Here is a 19,948-nt window from a genome sequence, read left to right as displayed (position 1 = left end):
TTTAAAACTGAATTAAAAGCTGAGAGTGTGGGCCAGCCCACTGCAGGGAAAAACATCTAGGATCTGAGAATGTCCATGATATAGCAGAGTTAAAGCATTAACAAGCCATGAAATTAAATTATTGGCAATAATTGCTTTCTAAATAAGCAACCGAGTTAGAACAAAAACTTTCAGCAATTGCGGACTCTCCAGGACAGTGATTGAGGACCCTTGTTCTATAATATATAGTTAAAATTATAACTCCCTTCTGTTTGTTTTATTTCTCTATCTTGTTGTCTGAGGGCATTGGTGTAAAAGGCGGTATGGAAAAAGTATGGAAATTAAGACATTTTGTTAAGTTCTACACAATAAAGAGTATAAAGGAAAAAACAGGGTCACCTAGGACTCTATATGGCAAGACAGATGAATCATATTGAAAATAAGGACGCTCCCAAAGACTAAAATAGCAAGAGACTTTTTCTGATACACCCAATTGTGTCAGCACACTGAACTGAAATACTAAATAAAAGTGTAGGAGTGACATGAGCAGCACATTATTTCAATCAATGGGCCCCTATGTACAAAATAGGCATGATCATGGTTTTCTTGGCCAAAATGTTAGAATAGGGCTGTAACAAAGGTATATTTGGCCAATTAGTGTTATTCTTTAAAAAAAAAAAATACTCATTATACTGTAATAATCATAATACCTGTGTACTCATGATCATCCTTTCAAACAAAAGAAGCTTGAAATGTGTGTGTGTGTTTAGTTATTTTTTTGTAAACTTCCAAGTACTTTATTAGGAATGCTAAATTCAAGTACGTCTGTGGCTGCTGGCTTTTCTTCTTAACAAATGTCTTCACCAAAGGAGCACAGCAGCAACAGTTAATTGCACTCCTGTCTTTTTTTCTGTATGAAGAGGATGTACATCTTAGCTCTTTGCACAGTTATTCCATTAATGTTGTTTTATTATTTGTTTTCAGATGAATTATTTATACACATACGTATTTTGCTTGCAATAAGAAAATTATTTCGATTTTTGTAACCCATACGGGTTCTAGTAAGACTTGTTTGCACTTTTCTGTTTATTTAATGACTTTTAATCTGTTTCTGGCCTTAGCCACAAATATACAGATATGAATGTGTAGGACCAAATACTGTATTGCCAGTGCTGTTTTGCTGTACTTTGCTGCCTGGCTATGTTACTAGATCAGCCTACTGTTGTTACACGTGGTTTGTGAAAGAAGAAAAAGCTCTTTAAACAAAAGCACAGTAGTTAAAAAAAATAGTCCTCCATAACTTAATGACACTAAATGATCTCTTTAAGTAGAATGAAAACTAGAGCAGAGACAGACATGTAATAAATAACATGTGATTTGGAGACGCACATAATCTAATTCACAACTGCAGGAAGCTGGGGCACATTCGAAGTGTGAATGACTAACTTGTAAATCTCTCCATTTGTCTTTTCCAGTACTGCTTTTTCATACCTTCTCTTGCCTTTTCTCCTTTCATCTGCCCTGCTTTGTTCTCTCTTTCTCCTTCTATGTATGTTATCTGTTTCATTTTCAGTTGCACGCCTGGTGAAGGCTATAAAATCAACATATTATGTTTTTAACCTTATTTTCTTTTCATCCTGGAAAAAACCTTTAACCTTTAGTTTTTCTTTGCAAATGAACACTGATGGTGCCCTGCACTAATGCCTCATCCTAACAGTGTTGGGTGTAAGGCAGGAATAATCCCAGGATAGCATGCCAACATATCACAGGATGCACTCACTCATGCCACTGTGAATTAATGCCTAAGGGAGACAAACTGTTAAAACTCTCGCCATGAAAAGCTTTCATTTAAATGTTAATTTATTAAGAAACAGTCAACTCAAAAATCCAAAGTACAATTCAAAATGTATAATGTAAGACCTCTAAACTATCATGAATGCAGTAGATCTAAATTGCATTTATTCATATATTTTTTTGAATATTTGCTTGTATGTTTCTACTGGTTTATTCGTTTTATCATTATTCTGGCAACCCCCATTTTGTAATCTGCCTTTTGTATGGTCAGTGGGATTTTGAAGCTGTCGTTGCATGACTGAGGCCATGTAGCTTGTCGTTGCAATGCTTGTTGATGGTCATACGAGGCAGAGATCATGCAATGTGTTGTGTATAAAATATACCTGTAGTGACACAGTCTACTTCCAAAAGTAGCCCTTTGTGCTTGGAATAGCAGGAAGAATTGCGTCTTTTGTTCGCAATGTAAAATCAGGGTGGTAGGCATAAATAAGTTAGGTAAAGGGACACCAAGTATCAGAATCTCTTTCAATGAAAAGAAAGAAGTCAGTACTAAATTTAACCGGAAACAGACACTTGTATACAGTTTCCTGAACTGAGATGTTAGTTTGATTATTTGACTATCTTTTAAATTTTTACTTTCACTTAATTCAGGGTACAGTGGCCTGGACTAATCAAAGCAGCACTGGATCCGATATGATCCGACCCACCCACACATCCATTTGCACAGAGCCCAGCTGCCAAATGACCTACCTGTGTGTTGTAGATTTAGTGTTAAGTGATAGGTTAAGTGATCAAGAGGTCACACTGCAATGGTTTCAGATAAACAGATCCGAGGGAGCATGGCATAAGGACAGTTCAGTTCATAATGGCAAATGCAGACTAATACAGGGAGAGCTACGCATATAAAGACTTAGATATTTTGCATAACACACTCTACACCATATACATATGGATAATAAAATTACTAGGACTGTTAAAACAGTTTGAAAGTCTGTGGCAAACTACTTCTCCTATGAGTACCACCTTAGAAAATACATAGTTAATAGATTTTCTCTTACAAATATGGTGCTCTGAGCTGTTTCCAGCAGCACTGAGATTGTGACAAAACAATCCCTGGATGGGATCCGACCCACCTGCACATCCAAATATCAGCTGCCAACTGACCTACCAGGCATGTACTTGGAAGTTGGAGGAAAATTTGAGTAACCAGAGAAAAGTCCACACAGATGCAAGCATAATGTTTAAACTCAGCACAGACAGTCACCAGGCTGGCATTTTAAAATTAATGTCTGGTAACCACTGTGACGTCAATCCACTGGACTTGATTATACTTTGTGAAATTACAGTGTAACAAGAAAGGTCAGTCTGTTTTTGTAACAGCGTAAAACAAGTGTCCATACCTCTGTCCATTGTCATTCAAGGTGAAGGGCAATTGGGGTTTACAGTAACTTTGCAAGCTTAAAGCAAAATGCGGCCCTAGATTAACCTGCCAGAAAAACGAGCATGAAATGAATTATTTTAATCAGCCATGTGCTTTAAAATGACTCTAATAGAAACCTAATAACTCGTGAAATCAGTTTCTGCTACTCCTTTATTATTGTGAGTCGTTTTAGTTTTTTATGAAAAAAGGTGTTATTGGTCATTAAAAAAAAATTTGCAGTCTCCATATTACATATCTATAAAATATAAACTGGGAAGAACACTAATAATCATCCTCTTTTAACAATAATTATGGCAGTAATGCTGTAGCCCCGATCATTAAATTACATCTCTAGGAAAGCTGTAACCAAGCCACTCTAAGCAAAGGTAAGACTCTTGGGAAGTAAGCAATCACAGTTCATAGTTATTGTTGAAAAAAGGGAGATTTTTGTTATAAAAAAGTCATGAATTTTGTTTTAAGCAGAATAAGTTAAATTATTGCATCACTTATAACTGTCATGTTGCTCACCATAAAAGTTATTCATTACTAATCAACTGTGTTACCTCATGAAAATGGCACTTTGCACTTAAATAAAACAAATTCTCCATCTAACTGATGTTTCGTCTCTTCCAATGATTTTTGTTCTTTCTCAAAATAACAGACTTCACATTACTAAGCAGCCTCCTTATCCACATGCTGAAACGACTCCTAACTTGTTGCTGCTGTACTTTTGGATCCATTTAATTCTCTTCTGCATGCTCTTTAACTGCTGCATTTGTACATTTAAGTCCAGTTTGGATGCTCTTGCTAATGTAGATGTTAAAGTGGAGTACACAATACACCTGTTGAACTCTAGATAAGTCTCTATTCACCCACCAAAAACAGCCACCTGATCCCGAAAAGGAACACCTGATGTGTTCAAACAGCACTAAGCAGTCGCCTTTCTGCACCATAAGGCAGGTTCGATAGGATGGCATTTTCAAACTTGCCAGATGTGTTCATATTTGTGTTTAGGAAAAGAGATGACACATTAATAACAGACTTAATTACGAACAGGGAAGTCAAAGTTGTTACCTTACTTACTCAAAGTGCATCATGCAACACCTAAAGATATGTACAGTATGTAAAGTAGGACTGTCAATTCGAATGTTCTTATTTGAAAAATTTGAAAAAACAACAAAAATTACTTGAATGCTAAACCTGATAACAGAATGTAACTGAACCTGCTGTTCTTTTTTGCAAAATCCCTGCAAAGCTTTTTTCATCTCTCAGCAGACTCTAAAGTTTGACAGCATCTGCTCTATTTGTCCATAACACTCGCTTTCCTTCTTTCTTTGCATTCACCAATGTCACTTCTTATTTGTAGGCATTAATTGGTTCAATGTTTGCTAACCTTTGTACACATAAGAGACCATCACTGTGACTATTGACTTGTAATGATAATGTTACTCCAGTAGTGTGTGGCAGACGATTATGACTGAGCCTCCATTCACTGTGGCTTTTTTCTAAAGACTAGCCGACGCCCGCCATAGCATACGGTGGTGTAAGAATAGGAACGGAAAATGGTGAGAAAGGAATTCAGAAATCAAGAAGAAATAAATACTTCTTGAAAGACGCAGTGTGCATGTAGAATTTCCGGCCAAGTTGGATTACATGTGATAGTGATAAATAAATCAAGCTTTCTGAATTTACGTACTATGGCCATGGCATCCTGATAGTTTTGTTGCATGTATCTTGGACTTCCTGGAAATGTGGACGGTGATATGATCATTTTGCCTACACGTTCATTGTTATTTTCAGCGTTTGCTTGCAGTACATCTGTATTCAAACATTGTATTGTTCCATGCGCAGATCTTGTTGATGCAACCTGAGATAGTTGAGACGCGCGCCCTCTGTTTTAACATACGCATCTAATACGTACTCTTGGAATAGTTTGCCGCTGGAGTGCAAAATGCTAAATGTATTCCTCATTGCTAATCTGTATGCGTAAAATTGCCATTGAGTAGGCCTTATTCGCTTGGCAGTTCTTTAATCTGGAACATGTTGTAAATCTTTGTGCCAGCCAATGTGTCTGTAAGGGAATAAAAGTGGGTAAACCATAGGATCGCAATTCATATTGAGCGTGGAAATCTGTTTACAGGAGTTGCAAATGGGATAAATGTAAATGTCCCTTTTGGCAGGTGTTTCGCCATCTTCTCTGATCAAAATCGCTGCAATGATGGGGCATTGTATCGTCGTAAATCCTGCCTAGGGCTTTCCTTGAAAACCATTCGTACAGATGCTGTTGGATTGGACTGAGCGGTTTCATGCATGTCTTTGTATGATTTAGTGAAGGGGTTGATGCTTCTGAGCATTGAATCTAGCTGGAGAAGTACATTTTCGCTGCATGCAGAGTTGCTTTATTTTGTAAGCGTACTGCAGTAGCTTGTGCTGTGTCAAAAACATACAACTGTCCATATCCTGGAGAGGTAGAAGTGTTAGCGTATAGTGGAGAGATTTGGTGATAAATTTGCCCGTGTATTTTAAAACAGTATGGTCCGTGGCCAGGAGGTTGAGTTATCTATGCAGTCATGGAAGCAAACGCTAGAGAAGAGTTGTATTCCTGAATGTGTTTATGATGATTTTTAGCTTCTGATGTTTTCTGTGTAAGAAGCTGTTGTAAAGACACAGGTGGCTCCCGCAAGGGTGGTAAAGCTACTTTACCGTTGTGGCAGCACCTCGAATACTTGTTGGATGTATTACGCTCAGCAGGCCAGTATAGTGCATGACATGGAAGACGACGAATACGAATTGAGAAATGCCGTGTCGGCTGCAAGTGGGCAGGACCGGTTTTGAAGTGGAAGCAGGACGAACCAGAAGAGAAATATATATAAGAGATTATGTGTCAGGGCCTCCTGTTTTGAATATTGTATGCTTCTTTTGGGTAGTTTTATACCCTTAAGTAGCCATTGGGTTAATTTATTTTTAAAATATAGTCATAGTTTTAATTTTTATTTCTGCTGTGTCATACATGTGTGCATGGGATCTAGCTAATGCTGAAACGCAGGTACAGGGGGTATTTAGGTGTGCTATTGCCTCGTCTCCCATTCTTACAGGAGCAGGAGACCTAGCCCTCTTCCTCTTCTGGTTTCAGTCCACGCCCCTAATGACCTCACTTCCGCTTTCCTTCCAGATGACCTGCCAATTCCTTTCCCTCAGCTATAAAAGCATACCACCTTTGCTCTGCACTCAGTCCTTGACAGATTACACGGCAGAGTAACATGCAGCTCTTTTTTTGATCTGAATCTCACACTATACAGGGTGGATCTCCCAAACTGTTTTCTTGTGTTTGTCTCCCTTTACAACTGTCATATTGTAGCCATTCTGATGGTGCTATTGTTCAGTCCCGTTGCTAGGACCATTCTGGATTGGGTTTGTCCTGAGACATCATGACCTGTCAATCACGACATGAAACCCTTCAAACTTTTTTGAAAATATTTTCTTTGCTTTGTGTCTCTGATTTGTGCACTCCTACTGACTTTGAATTTGTCTTGCAATTCTTGGCTTACGTTACTGATAATCATTCTTCTTGTTCTGACACACACTATGTTTTTATTTTGACTATGTCCTTGTCTTCAAGTCAACCTCTGAAGTCTCGTGCCTGCTAGATAAAATATTATGTAAATGACTGAAAATCATTTCATGAATTGTGTAGTATGACACAGATCTTGAGAATTGAGAAACCTGTTTAGGCAGGTTAGAACATTTTTTGTATTTTGGATAATTTTTTTTTTTTTTTGCTCCATGAGAATGTTATATTTTGAAAGTTTATGTTTGAGGAGTTGTTTATACATAAACGGGAGGGCAAAAGGAGGTTTACAGTTGTGAGTACACAAAACACAGAGTTTATTCTTGTTATATTTATTTGTTAATTATTGCAATATTTATTTGTATTATTTTTCTTCTTATTTGTCTTTTTCTTAATAAAGCAATTTTAATAATCATAACATAAATGACTTTTTCTATATGAACAACTGCAAAACTACTTTTGCTCAGGCTTGTATATTATATATACTGTATATATACAGTATATATACTTTTATTTTTCTGTGGAAAATGCTTCCCAATTGTTTCCCACCACCAAAAACAGTACAAAAAGCACCAAAGCACAAAGCCTTTGTGTTCTTTTTTTTGTCCCTGTTACTTTCTGTCTGCACTTCTCCCAGGAAGTTTTATCTTCCTCCTCCCAACTCAGGCTCCCAGAACTGCAGCAGCAGGCTTTTTATATGTGACAGCCGTGGGTACTTTCAGTGGCCTGTAACGTGTTCCCCGAAAGCACTTAGAGGTGAGGTGGGAGCCGGACAATAGGGCTTCCCAGTCCCTGCAGCATCCCCTGGCGGCACCCATGGGACCCAATAGGGCTGAGTATCAAGACTCCATCTCCCATGAAGCCCAGTGGGAGTCCGCGACACTGCAGCACTCCTGGAGTACTGTTCTCAAGGGTTCCAGGGGGGATAATACCCTATGTACGTACTTTCCCTTGGTCCTTCCTTTATAAAGGCAAAATATATATGATTTTAAATTGTTTTTCCTCATTTGAGTAAGATTTTAATTTTTCTCTTCTACATTTTTAGTGTGTACCATTGCCATTTTTGACGCTGCTATGGGTGGAAAATGGTTGCTAAGGAATCTTGCTTGGTTGCTAAGAAACTGTTTTACAACTTACGTCATGTAGACTTGCTTAATAAATTACAGTGCTGCACAAAAGTCCCTTTGTCCACGGTACAGATTTGATTAGTGTACAAGTGCGGTTAGTAAGTCTTAATTTCGATATTCTTTGACCTGAAGCTGTTTTGTATTGACTTGATTTTTGTCTTAGTGTTTTGGCTCTGGTAAAATAATAGAACTTCGGTAAAAGACTCTTTGCCATTCTTGTCTGACTAAAATTACCTTTACACCTTCTAGCTTGAAAAATAACCCACAACCCTTAGAAAAGGTTTCTTCTGTTTTTGATTTAATTTCTGTTTTTGGAAAAGATTTCTTTTTTTTCTGGATTTTACTCCCTTTGGAAATGAACATCTGCTGAACAGTGGTGGGCATCCAAGCTGTGGAGCTCTTGTAACTGGTGTAACAGCAGGCTTTAGGGTGCCGTACTTAGATGTGTGTCTTTTAGTTAGCCTGACAATTCTGTAATGACATAAACCGATGCATCATAGATTGCAGATACCGCTATAACATGTTATTTTTTAAAATGTTAGGATGATACCCAGTGTTTTAAACTCACAAAAATGTTTGAATGATCATTAGAGTAGGAATTAAATAAGGAAATTGAAGGAACAAAAAGGAGCAGCCAGTGTATCATCTGTAAACAGGCAGGCATTGAGAATACCATAAAAATACAAACCAAATCAAGTGTCAAAATGTCAAAAAGAAAACACAAAATCAGAAACAGTAGTCTAAGTAATTCAAATGTCTTAAAACTGTCCTGGTTTAATTTTTCTTAACTAATAGTAAACTTTTTTATTTTCATTTTTAATCCATTGTAGAGGCAAGCTAAGAAAGTATGCTGCCATCTTATACAGGGTGATTTAATCATATCACAAACCATGCCTAGTAACTGGTAATGGGTGTTATTGTAATAAACAAGTACCACAAAATGGTGGTGAAAAACACACAAAATGGCACTGAGTCAATATCATCGTCATCATAACAATAAAATAAAAAAGGAGAAATGAATGAAAATTCCAAACATGAAATAAGATCTAGATACACCAAAACAGGAAAAGTTTGTCAACTGATCAAGACAATTTGACTTTAAAAGAGACAAGGTGAATAATTCAAATAAAGTTATTTGCAAGTGGGTGAATCAGAGTCTAAAACAGGCAGAAAGTTATACAAAGAATAGACAAACATTTCTAAAAAACACAAAAGACAAAACCAGAATCCAGAACACTTTACAGTTCTAAAATCTACAACGCTAAAAGGGAAGAACCCAGACAGGTTCAAAATGATGAGATACACAATGTTAGAGCAATGGTACCATCCAAACTCCCCCCTATTTATTGGCACTGCCTCAGCCATTATGTGGGAGCTGATAAATTTGTTTTGCGTTGCAATTAAAAGAAATAAGAGGGTGTGGGCATTTCAGCCAGTTCCTGACATTGCTCTTCCACTCTACAGGTTCTCTTATAATGGGTCTTTTCTCGTGTGTGAAGTCAGGCACTGCTCACCTTTATTCACATACAATAAAACGTAATTATTACTCTGCATATAACAAGTGGTAATTAATCAGGGTAATTAGGATCAATTAAGCAATTTAGAAAGTGACTCTCCTGACAATGGCATTTGGAGCCAACTGACCAATAGTGTTACTGAAGCAGAGAGGGGGCCGTCATTCAAGAAACAACTGGACGTGATGCTTAGATCGATAAGCTATTAGCTAACCAAGTGAATGCGATTTCATGAATGCTCCTTTCTTCTGTTGTAAAGCCTATTATAAGGCTCAGAATAGTTTTTATATAGTTTTTTTAATAGTGTTTGTATTTTCTTGGTGCTCATCAGCTTTCACTACAGGAAGCTTTTCAATAAATACAGTCTGGAGAAAATTGACAATTGACTTGTGAAATTTTACAAGAGACTTTAATGTAAGATCCTCACCCCTCCACCCTAATCAAGTGAAATTTAACTTTTAGACACGTTTGCACTGTTAGCATGATATGCAGGGATGGAAATATTGTGTTTTTCTAAGACAAACAGATATTAATTGCAAAAGGCCACAACGATAAATGATTGGCATTGAATCAGCAAAATAGAAACCATGGGAAATGGGACCAAGAAACAGCAGACGGTACAAGGAATGAACACTTAGCAATATGAAAAAGTCATGTTTATCTAAGAAATTACTCATGGCATGTGGGCCAAGTCAAAGCTAATTGGCATGTGACTACTGCAAAAAGGTGAAGTGCCAAAGGAGCTTAGCCAAAGCCAAGGAGCTTTAGTAAACAAGTAGAGATGGAATTAAAGCCCATCAGAGACTACAACATTTATGCAAAGTTCACTGCCTCATTCGCAAAATGTATAAAGAGTGCCTAGTTATCTATGATGGTGTTCTTTAAGCTATGTGTCGCAACCCAGTTGGGTCATGGACATATTTGTGATGGATTGTCACATTATTGTGTGAAAAGGCAAAAATTCTGTGGTGGTCGATGTACTGCCCTTTATTTATTAAGGTAGTTATTCAAGATGCAGCCCAAAAAAACAACAATTCCATTAATGCATCACAGTGAGCTTTTGTTTCTGTGGTATGGAAATGTAATAAAGAAATCAGCACCCTTCTAACAGTGAAATAATCCAAATTAGACAAGTATAAGAAAGGTGCAGAGAGAGGAGAGAATGACACAGACAAGCTTGTGAGGTGAAGGGACCACAGTTCTTGTTTAGAATGTCAAAATAAAAATAAAGGGTTAGCACAAGAATCTGACACTTCTCAGGGGGTTGTGAGGGGTGGGTCAATAGGGGGGAGGTATATATAGTGCCATAGCAGTGTTGTATGCTAAATGCTGCTTCAGTGGGTGTTGACAACTCCACACGTGTTTGCCAGTATATCATCCATCCATCCTCTTCCGCTTATCCGGGTCGGGTCGCGGGGGCAGCAGCTTAAGCAGAGAGGCCCAGACTTCCCTCTCCCGGCCACTTCTTCCAGCTCTTCCGGGAGAATCCCAAGGCGTTCCCAGGCCAGTCGGGAGACATAGTCCCTCCAGCGTGTCGTGGGTCTTCCCCAGGGCCTCCTCCCGGTTGGACATGCCTGGAACACCTCACCAGGGAGGCGTCCAGGAGGCATCCTGATCAGATGCCCGAGCCACCTCATCTGACTCCTCTTGATGCGGAGGAGTAGCGGCTCTACTCTGAGCCCCTCCCGGATGACTGAGCTTCTCACCCTATCTTTAAGGGAAAGCCCAGACACCCTGCAGAGGAAACTCATTTCAGCCGCTTGTATTCGCGATCTCGTTCTTTTCGGTCACTACCCATAGCTCATGACCATAGGTGAGGGTAGGAACGTAGATCGACTGGTAAATTGAGAGCTTTGCCTTATGGCTCAGCTCTTTTTTCACCACGACAGACCGATGCAGAGCCCGCATCACTGCCGATGCCGCACCGATCCGCCTGTCGATCTCATAGTCCATTCTTCCCTCACTCGTGAACAAGACCCCGAGATACTTGAACTCCTCCACTTGGGACAGGATCTCTTCCCCAACCCTAAGAGGGCACTCCACCCTTTTCCGTCTGAGGACCATGGTCTCGGACTTGGAGGTGCTGATTCTCATCCCAGCCGCTTCACACTCAGCTGCGAACCGATCCACAGAGAGCTGAAGATCACGGCCTGATGAAGCAAACAGGACAACATCATCTGCAAAAAGCAGTGACCCAATCCTGAGTCCACCAAATCGGACCCTTTCAACACCCTGGCTGCGCCTTGAAATTCTGTCCATAAAAGTTATGAACAGAATCGGTGACAAAGGGCAGCCCTGGCGGAGTCCAACTCTCACTGGAAACGGGCTCAACTTACTGTCGGCAATGCAGACCAAGCTCTGACACCGGTTGTACAGGGACCGAACAGCTCTTATCAGGGGGTCTGGTACCCCATACTCCAGGAGCACCCCCCACAGGATTCCCCGAGGGACACAGTCGAACGCCTGTTCCAAGTCCACAAAACACATGTAGACTGGTTGAAGTTGAAGCTACTTCTGACAGGGGACTCCGCCAGCCGTTCCCAGCAGACCCTCAAAACACGTTTGGGCCTACCAGGCCTGACCGGCATCTTCCCCCACCATCGAAGCCAACTCACCACCAGGTGGTGATCAGTTGACAGCTCCTCCCCTCTCTTCACCCGAGTGTCCAAGACATATGGCCGCAAGTCCGACGACACGACCACAAAGTCGATCATCGAACTGAGGCCTAGGGTGTCCTGGTGCCAAGTGCACATATGAACACACATATGCTTGAACATGGTATTCGTTACGGACAATCCGTGATGAGCACAGAAGTCCAATAACAAAACACTGCTCGGGTTCAGATCGGGGGAGCCTCTGCAGTTCGCATACCAGGAGAAGGTGGGAGCGGAGGATGCCATCATCTATATGCTTCACCGATCCCTCTCCCACCTGGACAGAGGCAGTGGTGCTGTAAGAATTATGTTTTTGGACTTCTCTAGTGCCTTCAACACCATCCAACCTCTGCTCCTTAGAGACAAGCTGACTGAGATGGGAGTAGACTCACACCTGGTGGCATGGATTGTGGACTATCTTACAGACAGAACCTCAATATGTGCGTCTTGGGAACTGCAGGTCTGACATTGTGTTCAGCAATACAGGGGCGCCGCAGGAGACTGCACTTTCTCCGGTCCTGTTCAATCTATATACATCAGACTTCCAATATGACTCAGAGTCCTGCCACGTGCAAAAGTTCGCTGATGACACTGCTATTTTGGGCTGCATCAGGTGTGGGCAGGAGGAGGAGTACAGAAAGTTAATCAAAGACTTTGTTAAATGGTGCGACTCAAACCACTTACACCTTAACACCAGCAAGACCAAGGAGCTGGTGGTGGATTTTAGGAGGCCCAGGCCCCTCATGGACCCTGTGATCATCAGAGGTGACTGTGTGCAGAGGGTGCAGACCTTTAAATATCTGGGAGTGCAGCTGGATGACAAATTGGACTGGACTGCCAATACTGATGCTCTATGTAAGAAAGGTCAGAGCAGACTATACTTTCTGAGAAGGTTGGCATCCTTCAACATCTGCAGTAAGATGCTGCAGATGTTCTACCAAACGGTTGTGGCGAGTGCCCTCTTCTACGTGGTGGTGTGCTGGGGTGGCAGCATAAAGATGAAAGACGCCTCACGCCTGGACAAACTTGTTAAGAAGGCAGGCTCCATTGTAGGAGTAAAGTTGGACAGTTTAACATCTGTGGCAGAGGGACGGGCATTAAGCAAACTCCTGTCAATCATGAATAATCCACTGCATCCACTGAACAGTGTCATCTCCAGGCAGAGGAGTAGCTTCAGTGACAGACTTTGTCACTGTCCTGCTCCACTGACAAACTGAGGAGATCGTTCCTCCCCCACACTATGCGACTCTTCAATTCCACCCGGGGGAGTAAATGCTAACATTAATTTTATTTTAATTTTTTTCATTTTTATTACTATTTAATTTAATATTGTTTCTTTGTATCAGTATACTGCTGCTGGATTATGTGAATTTCCCTTGGGATTAATAAAGTATCTATCTATTTATCTATCTATCTATCTATCTATCTATCTATCTATCTATCTATCTATCTATCTATCTATCTATCTATCTATCTATCTATCTATCTATCTATCTATCTATCTATTCCTCCCAATCACGCCCTTCCAGGTCTCACTGTCATTGCCCACGTGAGCATTGAAGTCTCCCAGCAGAATGAGGGAGTCCCCAGAAGGTACGCCCTCTAGCACCCCCTCCAGAGACTCCAAAAAGGGTGGGTACTCCAAACTGCTGTTGGGCATACGCACAAACAACAGTCAGGACCCTTCCCCCCACCCGAAGGCGGAGGGAGGCCACCCTCTCGTCCACCGGGGTAAACCCCAATGCACAGGCTCCGAGTCGGGGGGCAATAAGTATGCCCCACCTGCTCGGCCTCTCACGGGGCAACTCCAGAGTGGTAGAGAGTCCAGCCCCTCTCAAGGAGATTGGTTCCAGAGTCCAAGCTATACGTCGAGGTGAGTCCGACTATATCTAGCCGGAACCTCTTGACCTCGCGCACTAGCTCAGGCTCCTTCCCCTTCAGAGAGGTGACATTCCACGTCCCAAGAGCCAGTTTCTGTAGCCGAGGATCAGACCGCCAAGGTCCCCGTCTTCGGCCACCACCCAACTCACACTGCACCCAACCTCCTTGACCCTTCCATAGGTGGTGAGCCCATGGGAAGGAGGACCCACGTTACCTCTTCGGGCTGTCCCCGGCCGAGCCCCATGGGTGCAGGCCCGGCCACCAGGCGCTCGCCATCGAGCCCCACCTCCAGGCCTTGCTATAGACGGGGCCCCGGTGACCCGTGTCCGGGCAAAGGAAAACGTCCAATGTTTTTGCTCTTCATTGGAAGTTTGTTGAACCGCTCTTTGTCTCATCCCTCACATACATTAAATCTAAATCTCTAAGCAAGGTGCAAAGAATATTTTATATTAAGTTTAACATGCCTTGGCAATAGGGTTGTTATGATATAAAAATTTCAACCTTAGATACGATACTAAGGACTGAAATTTGAAACCATTTTCGATACTTAGTACAATATATAATGTAACTTAATAAATAATAAAAAACTCAATAAAGATGTATTTAAATAAATTGCAGTTCTGTATGCATTAAAAATTTTACATCCCAGAAATTGCAGTTCCCATTCACCCACAATTATATTCTTATATGCAGTAGTCAAATGTGAATTAAACTGAAACAGAACAGGGCCATCACCAGAGTTTCAAATCACATAAACGTTTCATGATCTAGCTAAAAGGAAAATGCACCATGCTGCTACAGAAGAGGCCACCACAACCACAGTTCCAATCAACTTTCACTTTAGTCACCATCCTACAATTTAGTTTCTATTGTAATTCTATGAGTATATCAAGAGTAGCGCCATTGTTTATGCAGTTGAGTGTGGTTAAGTGAGGTCCGCGGCTGTTCTGCACCATTTTAAATAAATATTTGCCACACTCACGGCTTTAAGGGTGGGGGGGATGCGATGTTTGCGTGGAGAGAGTGGTTCCCAGGAGCGATGCGGGCAGTCCTGCACTTAAGTGCACAGGTGTGGAATCGCCCGTAGATGTAGCTGATGCCAGGAGCTGATAAACGAACAGCTGTGCCACTGCCCCATTTTAAACTGAGAAGCGCACGTGTGAGGGGAAAGAAGAGAGAATAGAGAAAGAAGAGCTGTGAAGAAGAAGCAGGACAAGCCAGCCAGAATGGAGAAAGGCTGAAAGGTTGTTTGCCCCACATATGAGCAAGGGTTCAGTGGTCTAGGGGTGGATAGTGCCTACTGACTTTTCTTGGAAGAGTGAGTATGATCAAGGTGGCGTCCTCTCTAGGGATCCAAGGGATGTCCACATGTGCATGAAGGAAGACGGGAGGACAACTGACTATGACAAAGGGAGCCAAGATGGGGGCTGGGATGCAGAGGTCTGTGGCCACTAAAGTATCCGCCAGCTGCGTGAGCTATGGGTAAGCTGGGGAGATGAAGAGGTTATAGTGTTGAACTCTCCCAATTTGGGAGAGGAACAGAGACCCACCAACTGTAACACTTTAATCGTCCTTTAAATTTTTTATGAATCTCACAGATTTTACTGTTTTTATGGATTTATTGAACATTTTTTTTTAATGGACACCAACTGTTTTGAGTTTTTTTTTATTTTATTTTTTAATAAAACCACTTGGTCTCGTCCGATGCGAGAGATGGACGTCTGAAGTGGAGCTCCGCTAGCAGTGGTGCTATTTTTCATATTATTTGCTTATTATTCTGAGATATCCTGTATTTATTCAACCCGAGAGGGACCGCTACAGTATATGTAAACACATATAAACATGGCCAACAAGAAGGGGGTCGAGAAAGAATCGAAGACTAAAGCTACATCCAAGCTGCGATCAGCAAGCTCTAGTTCGAGATCACGACCTCTCAGAGACAGACCTGGATCAGATGGGCGAAATTACGACTCCTCGGGACCACGGTCCGCTACATCGTCGCCCGGCTGAGGCGAAAAGGGGAGCGAAGGTGCGATCGTGAGTGCAGATGTGGATAGCTCGCCGATTGGAGAGGATTACCTGAAACTGGAAAAGGCCGGGAGGTCCGCGGCTTCAGTTACGCAATTACGCGGGACTGGAGCAGCGGGGGACACCGGCTTCAGCAGAGTCTGCTGCTTCATCTACGGCACAAGAAGGCACATTTGAGCTATCTGAACTGAAAGTGTTGCTCGCTGAGCTCAGGCAAGATATAAAAGCGAAGGCTAATGAGAAAGCAGCGGCAAAGGCACTTGAGAGACTGAAACAGGAATTAAAACAGGAAATCCAACAGGCAAATGAAAGGCTGCGCCAAGAGGTACAACTTGAACTTCGACAGGTGCTGGGTAAAATCGAAGAGCGCATTGAGAAAAACTCAGTTAAACTGAGCACGCTTGCTGATCGATTGGAGCATCTTAGTGAGACATTCACGAATCGGATCGAAATAGCCGAACATCTAGCTGCCTGTGCCGAGGAAAGAGCAGTAAATGTCAGTTCGGAATGTAAAAAACTCGGAGAAAAACTTGGAGACAGACTGGCTGCTTTAGAAGATGGGAATAGAAGGTATAATGTCAGAATTGAAGGCCTGCGGAGAATTGAGAAAGTTTAAACCTGGTGAAATTAGCAACTGAACTTTTTCTAAAATAATGGGGCGACTTTAAAGCAGAATCTGAGATAGCAGCGGCTTACAGCGTCTGTGGATCAAACACCGTCAGACCCCGACCAAGATCTTTTATAGTTCGTTTTGAACGATTATCATTTAAGTTAGAGGTGATGGAACTCCTCAGGGAAAAAAAGGAAGTTATTATATATGAAGACTGCCACATTCGCGTCTTCCCTGACTTCTCTCCAGCAACAGCTATTAAACGCGCCGCCTTCTATAATATTAAACAGCGGCTACGGCAAGCCAATGTCAAATACGACCTCCTGTATCCGGCAAAACTGGAAGTGGAATGGCAGGGTCATTTCTATGTTTTCGCTAGCAAGGAGGAGGCAGAAAATGAGTTAAGAAAGCTGATCCCGGGACTATTCTGATACATAATTGTGAGTCATGGCGGTAAATGATAACGCTAGGATTAATAATCTACTGTCTGATCTATTTGTTTTTAAAATACGGGTTTTTTTTATCAGCATATATTCTCATATTCTTATATTATTATTACTTACTTATTACTTATCATTACTTAGTATTACTAGGGCGCTAAATGTTTATGTTTTATTGTGCTTAATTACGTTTTCCTCCTCTTTTTTCTTTTCTAATTATTTCATGTGTACCCTAAATGAGACTGTTCAATATCATACCCTTGGTTTGCTGTTATTGCTATTACTGCATTAAGACTTGTTATGCTTGTTTTGGACACATCTTTAACACCATCACCTGGGTTTATTATCTGGGGATATCATCTTAATGCACTAAAATTGATGAAGATTATATGTATATGTGTATGTGTATATGTATGTATATATGTATGTATATATTGTGAAAGGCGCTATATAGCGCCCGACCCGGCACAGACCACGCAGAGGCAATCGTGTACAAAACTCACAGGTTTTATTTTCTTCAGCCGTGGGCACACGCCTTCCCCGTGTCCCACAGGCCCAACACAGTCCCAAACACAGTCCCAACACACAACCTTACAATTCTCCACCACTCCTCCCAGGCAAGCTTTGTCTCCTTCTTCCTCCCAACTCTGGCTCGCCGAGTGGTGGTGGCTGGGCCCTTTTATAGCCCACCCGGAAGCATTCCAGGTGAGTAACCACCTGGTCCCGATTGCACCTCCGGGTGGGGCTGAAAGCTCGTCCAGCCGGGCTGTGGGAAGCAGGCAGCTCCCCTAAGCGGCCACGCCGGCCCCAACCAAGCTGTGGAGGACTCCATCTCCCATGGAGCCCTGCGGGTGGTTGGGAGTCATCGACGGCCAGGAGGCTGCCACCAAGCGTCCCGGGGGAGGTATTGGACTTCCCATGGCGGCTCCCCCGGAACATAAGCAGCAGAGGCGTCCCTACCGGGCATGGGACCCGGCTGTCCTTCACAGCCCCTCCCTCAGATGAGGCTTGTGGGGATCATCGGCCTGCCCCGAGGCCGGTCCTCTCCAGGACAGGGAGTCGGCATCCTTGGCTCCACGGCTGCGCCCTGTAAAAACATAATGAACAGGTCTGGGGTGCTGCCCCGCGCCCCTGCCACTCGGACGTCTTCCTTGGACAAACCCTCCAGACATGACCAGCGTGACCACAAGAAAAGCACAACCGACCCCCTCCAGCTCGACCCTTGCGGGAACGGAAGCAGGCAGGAAACTCCTGCCCCCTCGCCCACTCCGGGGAGGGCTGGTGACGTGTTCGCCCCTCCGCAGCGTAGCCCTCCTGCAGTGCCACACGAACGGGCTTACGCTGCACCTTGTCAGGAGTCCCCGACCTCTTTGTCCGGGTCCTCCTCTTCTTCTGGGGTGCACGGACGGTCTGGGTCCCCTTATGGGAAGAAGAGAGACCCTGTGCCGCCTGCACCCCTTTAGACGACCACGAGACCGGTGCAGGCAGAGGGGACGGGGTAGTTTGGCAGCCAACATCCACCAGCTGCCTCTCCACACGTTCCTCTGTCACCGTATCGGTCCACACGGCGGCGTCTTGTGTAGTGGGCGGGGCGACCTGGCAAGCAGCACTGATCATATCCGCAGCCGTTGCGCTCCGCCCCCTTTCCTCTACGGCCCAGGCTTCACCTACCTGAACCGCTGTGTCCTGCAGGCAGGAGGTTGACGCCCCCCGTCTCTCCAGCCATTTGACAACGGCCGCCATCGGGGCGCCGATCTTCCAGTCCGTCCTCCTTCGTCTCCTGCAGGACCTGAAAAACCTTAACTAAGGACTGCAGAGGAAGGAGAACATGTTTCAACTCCTCTACAGCCCAAGAAAAGTTAATGCGTTCGGTCGGCGCTGGACTTGAAGTCCCTTGTTTCCTCCCACCGACCGCGAGCCAACAGACCCTGCGGACCCTCCGCAGGTCCGTTGGGAGTCCGAGAGGCTCGGGGAGAAGGTCCGTCCACCCCGCCTGCGAACTGTCCTCGGCGGGCGGCTGACACACTCCCCCTTTACCTGTTTCGAGAGGAGCTCCTGCTCCTCTAGCTGAGCCACCGCATCGGGAAACTCCTCCGGGTTCTCCTCCTCTGGCTCACTGGCCGGCCCAAAGGGAAGACACAGCCCAGCCTCGCTCTCCCCGTCGCTCTCTGCGCCGTCACCACCTAACAGAGGCCATCTGCCCACCAACAGGTGGTTCGTCCCTCGGGGTCAGGAGGTAGGCTGGACGCAAAGCGAAAACCCTTCCGTGGCCCTTCCCTCTTGAGCCCGTCACCTACCTCGGTTGTGACCGTGGAGCGGGCCGGCATGCCGGCGTCTGGAGGCTGGCTTCTGTGTCCGCCCCGCTTTCTTTTTCCCCATGGCGCGGTGCCTGTAGGTGGTTTTTTTGCGGCCTCAGTTGCTCTGTGCTGTGCTGTGCTGCGCTGGCTGGCTTGCTTGCAGCTGCGAAGCGCGGTCCCTCAGCGCTGTGCTGCGCTGTGTCGCCCGGCAAGTCGTGCAGCAGGCGTGCGCTGCGCTCGGTGGCGCGGCCTCGCCGGGAGCGTGCCCTGCTGCAGTCCAAAGGCCGCCTCAGCGCTGTACTCACAAAGAGCACGCCTCTGCCTCGAGAGCCGGGCCGCACTGCGGTGCGGTGTGCGCTCCTGCGCTGAGCTACACGTGCCCCAGGTGTTGTGCCGGGCCGTTACACAATTTTATGCAGGTCCCGGTCCAAATGGACGGCCCGGAATCCTGCCGACTACGCCAGATGTGAAAGGCGCTATATAGCGCCCGACCCAGCACAGACCACGCAGAGGCAATCGTGTACAAAACTCACAGGTTTTATTTTCTTCAGCCGTGGGCACACGCCTTCCCCGTGTCCCACAGGCCCAACACAGTCCCAAACACAGTCCCAACACACAACCTTACAATTCTCCACC

At 43.9% G+C, this 19,948-nt stretch overlaps 1 pseudogene; it reads right to left on the bottom strand.

The window, feature by feature from the left end:
* LOC120526489 overlaps positions 1 to 19,394 on the bottom strand; it is a 111,508-nt pseudogene extending 92,114 nt beyond the window's left edge.
* Between the last annotated feature and the right edge of the window lie 554 nt (positions 19,395 to 19,948).

This window comes from Polypterus senegalus, chromosome 3 (genome assembly GCF_016835505.1).
Source record: "Polypterus senegalus isolate Bchr_013 chromosome 3, ASM1683550v1, whole genome shotgun sequence".
Taxonomy (NCBI): domain Eukaryota; kingdom Metazoa; phylum Chordata; class Cladistia; order Polypteriformes; family Polypteridae; genus Polypterus; species Polypterus senegalus.
This window is presented reverse-complemented; position numbering and strand designations above follow the sequence as displayed.